Source organism: Cervus canadensis, chromosome 9 (genome assembly GCF_019320065.1).
Source record: "Cervus canadensis isolate Bull #8, Minnesota chromosome 9, ASM1932006v1, whole genome shotgun sequence".
Lineage (NCBI taxonomy): Eukaryota > Metazoa > Chordata > Mammalia > Artiodactyla > Cervidae > Cervus > Cervus canadensis.
Window position 1 is genome coordinate 34,810,542 of NC_057394.1, and position 12,479 is coordinate 34,823,020.

At 45.1% G+C, this 12,479-nt stretch overlaps 1 long non-coding RNA gene across 1 annotated transcript in view; it reads right to left on the minus strand.

Annotated features, from left to right (window-relative positions):
* Positions 1-12,479, minus strand: part of LOC122447585 — a 172,539-nt gene that overhangs the window by 159,159 nt on the left and 901 nt on the right. The window lies entirely within an intron of this gene.

A 12,479-nucleotide genomic window follows, 5' to 3' on the forward strand; every position in this document is an offset into this window, starting at 1 on the left:
GATTCTTTCCTGGCCCTGTAGTAGTACAGAGATCTGGTAGTTAAACCAGCCTTAGGAAGGGTCAGGGTAAGTTTCCTGGAGGAGTTAATTATTAAGCCAAGTTTTGAAGTTATGCCAGGTAGAGAAGAGGGAGAACAGAAACTCAAGCAGAGGAGAAAGCCTGTGCAAAGGCACAGCAGGGGGCCCTAGCAGCCACAAAGAGAGTAAGGTGGGCTGGGGCCAGATGCTGGTGTATTTTTTATGCCCTGCTAAAGAGTCCACTTAAACCTGAAGGCAATTTTGTAATACTCGCTAGAGAAAATATCTAACGTTCACTATACTACTCTCCCAGCCTCTCTGGCACCTAGTTTGTGGCCCTGTGACTTGTCCTTAGCACTGAATGTGGGTGAGAGGGATGTAAACCACCTCCAGGCCTGGCCCTTGATGGCATCCCTTGTTGTTGTTGTTCAGTTACTAAGTTGTGTCTGACTCTTTGTGACCCTATGGACTGTAGCACGCCAGGCTTCCCTGTCCATCACTATCTCCCAGAGTTTGCATAAATTCATGTCCATCGAGTCAGTGATGCCATCCAACCATCTCATCCTCTGTTGCCCTCCTCTCTTCCTGCCCTCAATCTTTCCCAGCATCAGGGTCTTTTCCAATGAGTCAGCTCTTCGAATCAAATGGCCAACGTATTGGAGTTTCAGCTTCAGCATCAGTCCTTACATTGAATATTCAGGGTTGATTTCTTTTAGAATTTACTGGTTTGATCTCCTTGACGTCCAAGGGACTCTTAAGAGTCTTCTCCAGCACCACAATTCGAGAGCATCAATTCTTCAGCACTCAGCCTTCTTTATAGTCCAACTCTCACATCCATACATGACTACTGGAAAAACCATAGCTTTGACTATACAGACCCTTGCAATCTTCCAATTCACTCTTTTTTCTGCTTTGTGTTGGAGGCCACGTGGTCCAGATGGCAAAGCTCCAAGATGAAAGGGAGTTAATCTGCCTTGTGTCAAATACGTGAGGAGTAAGCTTTTATTGTCCTAATTCATCAAGGTTTCAGGAGTACCAATCAGAATTCTGTCAGAAAACACATCACCCCAGATGGTTCAAATGAAGAGACTTCAATGAAGGAAATCTTTTCGGAGGAGTGGGTAGGGTAAGGGAAGAGACATGGGAGGCAGGAAGTTGTTTCCTTCGTGGAACTGAAGGGGCAAAGAGAGGAAAAGAGTTATCAGAGCCCTGGCCGCTGGTGCCAAGGAGGAGGAGCTGCCCAGCAGGAACTCCACTCGTGAGGCGACACAACCGCTGTCAGAAGAAGAGGGAGAGCTGGGAAAAAATAGCCTGAACTACCTCTTCCCCTGTGCTGCAGTCTCCTGAGAAGGCATCCCCATTGGCCAAACCCAAGCAGAATGCAGCCTCCAGGGAGCCCAGCTGATGCGGTGCACAGGACCTAGACTCCAGGGGCACGAAGCAGTAGTCTCTCTCCACCCATGACTTCTCCAACCACTGGCAACCACCAGTCCACTTTCTATTTCAATGGATTTGCATATTCTGGATGTTACATATAAGTGGAACCACACAATATGTGCCCTTTTTTGTCTGGCTTCTTAGCATGATATTTTTAAGGTCATCCATGTGGTAGCATATATTCCTTTTAATTGCTGGAAAATATTTTATTGCATATGATATAATTTTTAAAGATGACGGCTGTGTAGGGAAAAGGTTTTGTTGTTATTTAGTGGCTAGGTCATGTCTGACTCTTCGTGACCCTATGGATTGTAGCCCACCAGGCTCCTCTGTCCATGGGATTTTCCAGGCAAGAATCCTGGAGTGGGTTTTGTGAAGTGAAAGTCGCTCAGTCGTGTTCGACCCTTTGGGACCCCATGGACTATACAGTCGATGGAATTCTCCAGGCCAGAACACTGGAGTGGGTAGCCTTTCCCATCTCCAGGGGATCTTCCCAACCCAGGGATCTAACCCAGGTCTCCCGAATTGCAGGTGGATTCTTTACCAGATGAGCCATGGGGAAGCCCGGAGTGGGTCTGGAGTGAGCCATAAACTAATGGCAAAGGGATGTGTGTAAGGGGAGTGATTACATCCTCTAAAAACATACTCCCAAGTTACTTTCAGAGCAAGAAAGAGAGAAGATAAACAGCACTCTTCATCTCCCATCCTGAAACAGCCTTTGTTCCCTGGATTCATTAACACCAAGGTCCACCCAGAGACTGGGAATGACATGAGGATCCTCCATTTCCCTCACCCTTCACGTGAGACCACTTCTTCCCGTGTGTCTTACCTCTTAAGCGGTCCTCGCCCCTCCATGATGACTACATTAGTTGAGACACTCAGGGGGTCATGCTAAACTACAACATTAACTGCCTAACCAATCTCCTTTGTTCCTGGTGCCCAGCTACATCCATCACTAGGCGGAACAGCCATGACAGAAGATGGATGAGCGGGGGAGGGGCATCGCCTATCTCACTGCTGAGTCAGGAAGCAGAAATGCGTAGGTGTTTATAGCCTCGCCCTGTCCTCCTCCTCCTTTCATCCAGCTGGGAGTTAGGTGCCTTCAGCGAGCACGCCAACTCTTCCCCACAGTCTAATGAGGACTGCCCTGCCAGTTTTAAAGCAAGTGTTTGGCTAAAACTGCTAACATCTGGGGTTCAGAGAGCACAGCTTCTTTGGCTTTACATTAAACTCTGTCCTCTCACTTAGCCATTATTATAATAACGGGGAATTTAAGTCAGTTGATGCAAACTGCACCTCAGGGAGGGGACATAACCACGGTCCACACAGCAACCTTCCACTGACTTCTGAGCCCAAGGCTCAGAGAGGGCTCAGCTGTGAGTTGTCAGCAGACAACACTTGTGACTGCTGGAGAATAAGACACTCAGTTCCGAAGGGGCATCAGTCTGGGCAAGAACCCTATAATATCCAAGACAGTCCACCTCGAGCACTGGCAAACTGCTCCAGTATTCTTGTCTGGAGAATCCCATGGACAGAGGAGACTGGTGGGCTACAGTCCATCGGGTTGCAAAGAGTCAGACATGACTGAGCATCTGAGCCAATGGATATTTTATTGGCTTCCTTTTGTTGCTGTCACAAACTTACTGGGTTAAAACAGACCAAATTTATCTTACATTTTCAGAGGTCAGAAGCCATAAAAACCAAGGTGTCAGCAGGGCTATACACCTCCTGGAGGCTCCAGGGAAGGATTAATTTCCTCTGCTTTTCCAGCCTCCATAGGTCATATACATTTCCTGGCTCAGAGCCCTCATTCCACCACCAAAGCCAGCAGCAGAGCATCTTCAAATTTCTTTTTTTCTCTTTTCTGCTTCTGCCATCATCTCTCATCTGGCCCTGCTTCCATAGACATAGTACCTCCTCTCACTCTGAGCCTCTTGCCTCCCCCTTATAAGCACTCTTGTGATTCTATTGGTTCCACCTGAATAATCCAGAGTGCTCTTCTCGTCTGAGGATCTTTAATTCAATTACATCTGCAACACCCCTTTTGCCTGGTGTGCATGTGTGCATACTAAGTCACTTCAGTTGGGTCTGACTCTTTGTGACCCCATGGACTTCAGCCCACCAAACTCCTCTGTCCATGGGATTTTCCTCCAGAATACCGGAGTGGGTTGCCACGCGCTCCTCCAGGGGATCTTCCTGACCCAGGGATCAAATCCGCATCTCCTGTGTCTCCTGCATTGGCAGGCGGGTTCTTTACCACTACCGTCACGTGGGAAGCCTTTTGCCAGGTAAGGTAACAGGTAAGGTAACATTCACAGACTTTGAGGATTTTAATGTGGAAAATTTTTGGGGGGGTCATTATTCAGTCTAACACAGACATATACTATAAAGTGGACACTCTGGGCTGAGATAATGCTTTTCAGGATCTCATATCTGTGAAATAGAACTCCCTAAGCCTTCAGATGAGGATGTTGGCCAATATGGGTGGGGAATGCAATGTTTGTATAGTTGCTCAGTCGTGTCTGACACTTTTGAGACCCATGGGTGGTAGTCCATCAGGCTCCTTTGTCCATGGGATTTTCCCAGTAACAGTATTTGAGTAGGTTGCCATTTCCTTCTCCAGAGATCCTCCCTACCCAGGGATTAAACCCAAGTCTCCTGCATTGCAGGTGGATTCTTTACCACTGAGTCACCAGGGAAGCCCCAGGGAATGCAAGTCCATATCAGAACAAGCATCAGTCCCAGGTCAATCACTGACCCTTCCAGGGTGGAATGTGATCAGATATCCAGCAAGTGGCTGGTTCATTTCCTTGAGGAACCCTGCTTCATTTTGCTGGCAGATTGCACATTCTGCAGTAGCAGTAGCTAGATCAGCATTGTTAAGGGAAAGGCCTCCCTGTAAGGTCCATGCATAACCTCCATCCTTGCACCCACACATAGCCTCCATCTCTGCACCATGGCTACCCTCTCCATGTGCCCTCTGTGCCCCTATTGGGTGAACAAAAATAGAAGCTGATACCAACTGGAGGAGTCATTCTATCTCCGCGGTCATGGTGGGACATTCTCTGATGGGCATCACCATGTGATTCAAAGAAAGTCACATTTTGTGCTCACTCCCACAGATCTGTTCATATGCCTCTTCCATAGATCTTCTTCTGCCCAATATTCCAATCTTTCTTCTTCCAGGCCCTTACCAAATGGCCAAGCCACCTGATACAACCCATGGATCATACATATTCTTACTTCAGGCCACTTACATGCAAAATGGACGACTATGCTCAATGCATGAAGTTTGAATCACTGAGAGGATTTTGCCTCATCATTATCTATCAGATCATAGACAAGCAGCAGTTCCTGTCAACTTGCACCTACTTACCAAGTCATCTATGCTTGCACCAAGCTCAGCCTTTTTCCTCTTCTACATCAGTCATAAGGGGCCTTCCAATCCCATGCAGCCATATGTGAGCTTAGACACAGGTACCAGTGCAAGAAGGATTGATGACATCTAGCCACACAATCATGCAGCTTACTTGCTCTCTGGCCCTGTTCACACCCAATCCTCAGTATATTACCTCCATCTTACCAGAGGTTTGTGTGGGCCCCCTGGATCTTGCAAGTTGGTGGATTCAGCAAAACCTAGCTCCTGCTGGGCACTTCTAGCCTTCTGACATCCATGATGAGGTGTTCTTCCCATGTTCCTGGCCCACACAGTGTGCCAGGAGCTATTTTCAATAGTTTATGATTTTTATTTTAAAGGTCATGTGGCCATGCTCTTCTTTGTTATTCTCCCATTGAAACTTTCCATTCATTGCATTGCATCTTTCCCCACCACTAATACATTAATACCATACATGCTGTCATGCTGTATAGTCCAAGAAGCAGAAGTCCTTACCCCACACTTAAGAGATGGTGCAGAGCACTTTCCTGCTCTGGGCAGCACTTAAATCTGGCAGCCATCTGTGTCATTCACGAAATGTGTCAGAGCAATATTCTCAATCAAATACACCTGCAGAACTCAGAGAAGCCTAGCACATCTTGTCCCTCCTTTGTGGTAGCAAGTGTAAGATGTGACAGCCCACCCTATACTTTGTAGCAGGCATCTGGCATGCCCCAGACCACTGGACCCCTAACTCAGCATTTCATTGTCCTTCTACAGTGCAATGTTATCACATACTTACTGGCTTAAAATGACACATATTATCATGGCTTGGCTCTGTCCTCTGAAATCAAGGTGTCCGCTGGGGCTATAGTCCCATCTGAGACTCAGCACTCTTACACTCATACTTTTTTTTTTTGGCAGAATTAGGTTTCTTGTAGGCTGCCGGACTGAAGAACTGTCTTTGTTGGCTGTTGATCAGAACATGCCATCAGCTTCCTGTGATGTGGTCCTCTCCATACAGAGGTTCACAATATGGTAGCTAGCTGCTTCAAAGTCAGCAAAAAAAGAGAGGGTCCCAGCAAGATGGGAATTGTGATATTATGTAGCCTAGTCACACACATGTACGCTCTGTCATTGTGCTGTATCCTATTGGTTAGAAAGAATTTGCAGGTCCAAACCTAAGTGGAGAGGTTCATACAAGTGCAGGGGTATTAGGAGACAGAGATCATGGTGTCACTTTAGAAACCATCCACCACAGATGGGGTCCTCATTGTCATCTAATCAGTGGGTGATCCAGCTCCAAAATCCCATTTTAGAGTTTGCATCTTCAGCCCACTATCCATACTAACCGATAAGTCAGGCTCTGTTTCTTAAAACAGACTCAGAGAAGGAGACTTGCATGTAGAAAGTTTATCATGAAGTCCTTTCAATAATACTGCTTGTGAATGAGTGAGAAAAGCAGGTGAGAAAGAGAAATTGATGCAGGGCAGTTGGAACAAAGGCCTTAGGTAATGGAGAGATGTGAGCTAGAGTGGCTCTTCAAAGTCATCCTGAAATATGGTCAGAGGGCCAGGGCTTTGTATACCTCGCTGAGCAGTGAACTGATGGGGGCTCCCCCTGCAGAGGGGCTGGAACCTTGGAATCCTGGACAACTCTCTAAGACCAAGGGCAACTTACAGAAGGGGCTTAGCTGTGAGCATCTAGTGGGCAATACTCCCAGCAGCTGGGGGAATAAGTGCCTCAGATCTGGAGGATATCTGGGAGGCACAGCACTGCAGAAATCGTTAATAAACCCGAAGGCAAGACATAAAACACTGCAGTGAACTTTTTGATATTTGACTTGCATAAAGCAAGAAAGGTTTTTTTTTTAATCATAAAAATAAGTTTGAAACTTTGTTCAGTGGCTCCACATATCAAGGATGATGTCAGTGATGCCCTTGGCATTTATCTCATACGTCTTCGCTCACGGCTACAAACATCAACCATCCTGACCATCTTTGAGGTGGAAAGAGAGAGACCACAGAGCAGCACCAGCAGATTCTCCTTCATCCTGCCAGCCTGAATTGGGCCCCAAAGCCAACCTTAGATGTAGGAGAGTCTCCCAGGGAGAATACTTCTTTTTTTTTTCCTGTCTCTAGAGTAGAGGCAGGAATGGAAGAAGGGGATTTGGAAAGGGTGCAGTGAGTCAATCAATTTTGTTCTCAAAGTAGGTTCCTGTTTTGCTAATTGAGGTCAGATCTACAAGCTTTAAAGACCAGATGAAAGAGGATGACATGCCATCATTTGGCTGAGGAGCCAATTCAGGTCTTTTATGGAGATGGGAGACTATCTGCCTCACTTGGAGTCCAATCAGGAAAACAAACAAGTGCATGCCAGGTCTTTCAGAGAGGGGACTGAATATGGAGAACTAATTGCAACAGTGCTGAAGGAGCTGAAAAGCCAAAGGAGGGATAGAGACATCTCAAGGAGTAATACCAGCAGGAAATGACTATAATCCCTGGCGATGGAGAGCCCACAGGAGGAGAAACTGTTACCAGATTCCAGGAGCCAGGGCTGCCCAATGAGAACTGGTTGTACAACAGAGGGTATCTGGCTGGAGCTGGATCATGGAAGGAGAAGCAGTCCGGGAGAAGCTGGAACCACAGAGGTGCTATTGCTCCAAAATTGAAAAAGCAGTGAGGTGGGGCGGGGGATGGGAGAGGCACAGTTTCTCCTCCTTCCCACTTTCCAATCACCCATCTCACCCCACAGGCTTAACCTAATTTGAAGCTAGCTGACAACAGAGCCTGGAAAATGAAGTTTGCAGGAATAAACTCGAGAGCAAACAAGAACATTACTGGTACCCCATCCCACCTGCGTGGTGACATGGATGTTAGGACTACCTGCAAGGAAACCACATCTTTTCTTGGGATCTTTGCTCCACCACATAAATAAATAATCTAGTTCTCAACATTTGACATTATACAGATATGATTATTTTGTCTGAACTAAGAAAACAGTGTTACTTACCACAAATTAATTTAGAAAAAGCAGAACTATTTTTCATGAAATATATGTTCTAAAGCTTTTTAAACTGCATCTTGCCCAGTTGGAAGACAAATCTGACATGATAAAGAAGAAGCAAAATATTTTTAAGAGAATTATTTATGAAGAGCTAGTAAATCAACTCCTTTTTACTTTCAAAATATAAAAGTCAAAACTATTGATCAAAACAGGAAGTTGAACTGGGTGGGGCTAAGATTTTGATGTTTAATTACAGATAAATTAACAAGAGAATGTGAGCCATGGATGATTTATAATTTTTGACCCTGGAAGTGCCACCAGACACTTGAGAAGGAACTATAATCTTTTGATTATTAGATGTCAAAAATATAGCCATCAATTAAAATTCCAGAAATTCAATTAATGAAAATAAGCAATATATTTTGTGAAGTAATAAATCATCCAAGATTTTAGGGAAATGAATAGTCTTTAGATTCAATTCTTCTTGTCATGTCAAGATACAGTAAATCTGTATTTGTGGATAGGACTCTGTGAGGAAACAACTCAAACTATGTAACTGTTTTATCATTTCCTCTAGCACAAGATCGGGATACACCTCAAATAGAGCACCACACACAATAATAATAGTTATTGCCTGCCAGATAATGTGCTTAGCAAGTCCTTCATACATGTTTTTTAAATTAATCCTCAAAGAATCTAATGAACTAGGTGTTATTATTACTCTCATTTTACTGATGAGAAAACTTAGCCTTAGGGAGGCTAAATGTCTTTAAAATAAGAGCATAGTATAATCAGTTTAGAGTCATTTAGATATATCCTGATATCTGGATTAGGCAAGAACCCTATTAAAAATAATATAGTTCAAGGAAACTTTGACACTGTAAAATTGATATTCTATAGAAAAATTTCAGTAGTCCTTTAGGGTTTGAGGAATATGATTTAATATTAAACTATTTAACCTTACTAATAAAGATCAACCTAATAATTTATAAACTATATTGAAGTTTTCAAGATTAAAATTCAATGGTTTTGACATTTCTCTCAGAGTTATACTTTATATGAATTTCTATATCAGTTGTGAAAGCTTCCCCTGGGCTAAAACAAATCACAAGGAGATTTTTTTAAACTGTGATTTGCATTCAAATATATGTTAGTGAATTTACATACTTCAAAGAATATTCTCACTAATCAATATTTTAGAAACATTTTTCAGGGATGAAAATTTAACTCAGGGCCCCTAGAATCTACATTATTTTATTTGCAGGGAAATTTGGACATAAAATTTGTATCTTTTAAAACTAATATGAATCAAAAGGTAAAAGCATTAACTCTTCATGACTACAAATTACTGATCCTTCTTCCAAGGCTCTAAAAATAGTTGTTTAAAGGAATAAGTCAGTCTATCTAGGGGATCTAATATGTGATTTTTGTTTAAAAGAATTCCAATCACCATGCTGACTTCTATTCAGCTTACAGTATTAAATTATATGAAATATATTTCATTTTAAAGTGCAATATGGTCATATTTGTCAAGAATGCAGAAATCTGGGGTCTTTAGAAAGTGGCTACTGAAGAGTGAAGAATTTCTGGAGTATTTTTTCCTTCCAAATTGTTCTCAGCTACCAAGCTTGTTTTAAGATGCTCTGAGCCACCAATCTTGGTTTTTACATGCATTATCGTACAAATCCAGGAAACAAACTCAGACTCTTGACATTGACCACAACATTTCCAGCAGTCTTGATGTTTCTGATTATATACATGCTTCCTGTGTTTGAAATCTTGTGTAGCATTAATACAATATTAACCTTTTAAATGAAACAGTATCAATCAGTGTCCTCTCACATACATTTTATGGTTTATGCTTGTATTTTAGTACATCGGGGTTTATAGCTTCCTTTAAAAGATCTGCTTAAAGATAGAGTACAAAAGATGCAAAGAGTTCAGAAAATTGTAGTCCCAGGTTTGGAATGTCAAGTGGAAAAGAACAACAAACTCTGTCACAGGAATAAAAGATGAAGCCATGGTCTTCTACGATCATAGACAGGAGAGATGTTTTCGAGAAATGAGCATGATATCTACCACAAAGACTATAAAAAAATACTATGCATGTGTTTCACTAATAAAATGGGCCAAGTCAGGATTTGCCTTAGTGCAATGTTCTCTGAGGGCGGCTGTGCCCTGAACTCCTGCCTGGCCAATTCTGACACCCAGCCCGCCCAATGCTCCCTCCACGCCTCTACCCTTCCTCCTAGCACGATTGCACATACACGCCCAGCCCGGCCAGAAGATAAAGCTAAGATGGCAGACAGAAAGTACTAGAGCCCTGCTCAATGGGGCTGGAAAAGCAATAGCGAAGCTCTCTACATGTTTTTTCATTCTGCACATTTTCTTGAATAGTGGGAGCACCCCCCCCCCCCCCACGTCTCCCTTCCCAACACGGGGCTTTCGATAGTAGTGCGAACAGTAACTGGCGGGAGGGGACACTTGCTTTTCCACATTTCGAGAAATCCACTTCTGTCGTTTGCAGCGGTGCTTCAGGTGACCCTCGAGACTTGCCTCGGGTGGGGTGGGGGGCACCCTCCCCTACAGGTCCCCTGGACAGTGGACTCAAGGGTGAGTCCAAATGCCCTTTCCCTCCCGGCTGGCGCCCTATTCCCCGCTAACCCCAGGGGAGCCTTCCAAGCTGCCCAGCTGCCAAGGCAAAGGAGTAGCAAGTTGCAGTGACCCCCGGGAGCGCACAGGGCGGAATCAGGAAGAAGAGAAAAAATGCTGCACTGGCTATCAGTTTAGGGTAGAGCGGCCGCTACCGCTGCCGTGGAAGGAAACGCTGCCAACCGCAACAGAAACGCCACCCTCGGCTACCTAAGTGAGCATGTGTGCGACTCTGCGCACGCCTAGTGGCGCCGCTCAGTGACAACGGGATTCTTTCAAAATTATCCAGCTACCGGGTTTTGTGTGTACCCAGAAGGCTCGGGAAGGGGCCTGTCTGGGACCGAAGGGTTCTGTAAGGACCCAAGGGAAATTAAGGAACGGGTAAGGGGGAACTCGGAGACAGATGCTCCAGGTCAGTCTCCACTAGCTCTAAATGGACAGTGAGTGCACAGGCCACCACCTGAGCCCCAGCTGCAAATATTTCTCTCTGCCGGCAACATTTTTTCATTCACATGTTCATTCATTCAACCAATGTCTATTTCCCTGCTGCTTAGGGCTAGCATCTGTGCTAGGAGGTGGGATGCACGGGGCGGGGGGCGGGGGGGGGGCGGGGATAGACACAAGCATCATTCCAGTCCTTATGGAAAAGTCTAGGGTCTTCTGTTTTGTGTGTAACCATTTGTGAAAAGCCACCTGACAAGGTGAAGTCCTCCCACAATCTCCTGCAGTATTATTCTGACCCTGTTTCAAAGAATGCAAGTGAAAGTCACTCAGTCCTGTCTGACTCTTTGTGATCCCATGGACTATACAGTCCATGGAATTCTCCAGGCCAGAATACCGGAGTGGGTTGCCATTCCCTTCTCCAGAGGATCTTCCCAGCCTAGGGATCCAACCCAGGTCTCCCACATTGCAGGGGGATTCTTTACCAGCTGAGCCACAAGGGAAGCCCAAGAATACTAGAGTGGGTAGCCTATCCCTTCTCCAGGGAATCTTCCCAACCCAGGGATCGAACCAGGGTCTCCTGCATTGCAAGCAGATTTTTTAACAGCTGAGCTACCGGGGAGGCCCGGTCAGAGGATGAAACTTGCCCAAAGACATACAAATAGCAGTGTCAGAACCCAAACCCTCCCGTGCCAGAGCCTTTTGGCTCTCTCTCTGGCTCTTGCAACAGTATTAGCCCTCAGAGGGGCTAGGAGTTCGGCCTTTAACTCCAGGAGCATTTAGCGGCCTCTATACCTCTGTCTCGGCTCTCATCCCAGGGTTGGTAGGGGGGTGGAGGGGGGAGCGGGGAGTGCGGAGCGGGGAGGGGGAGTGGGGCCGTTTCTGTTCCACACAGGTGGGTAACCGTGGTGGAGCATTAGCACAGGGAATTTCACCCAGCAAATAACTGCTGGATGTCTACCATAGGCAAGGTTCTAGACCAGGTGCTGAGGAAGACACCAAGATAGAGAAAAAGCTCTGAAGGAGCTTATAGCTGAGGCAACAAGACAAATATAAAATCTGTACAACAGAGCCACTCACATGACGAAAATACTATGATTTCTCATGCCTGTCCTTTGTTCCATGGCTTTATTATCCCACTTCTAGGTATCTTTTTAAAATCAAAATGACATCCATTTATTATTCAAAGCCCCAGATAAAAAGGAATACTTCAGTGCTGTCTCCCCATAAAAACTAGAATTATCTTAATTTCTCCACTGCTTGTTTGTACTTCTCTAAACAGTAAACAGGGCTTGATTCCCCCCCCCCCCCCCCCCACACACACACAGAGAAGAACATTCAAAGAGGCTTAAGAGCCAGTAAGTACATAAAGGATATGTGTGCTTACGTGTTCAGTCATATCTGACTCTTTGTGACCAGGCTGCTCTGTCCATGGGATTTCTATGGAGTGGGTTGCCATTTCCTTATCCAGGGGGTCTTCGGGTTCCAGGGATTGACCCTGTGTCTCCTGTTGAGCCACTGGGGAAGTCAATAGCACTGGGATATAGGA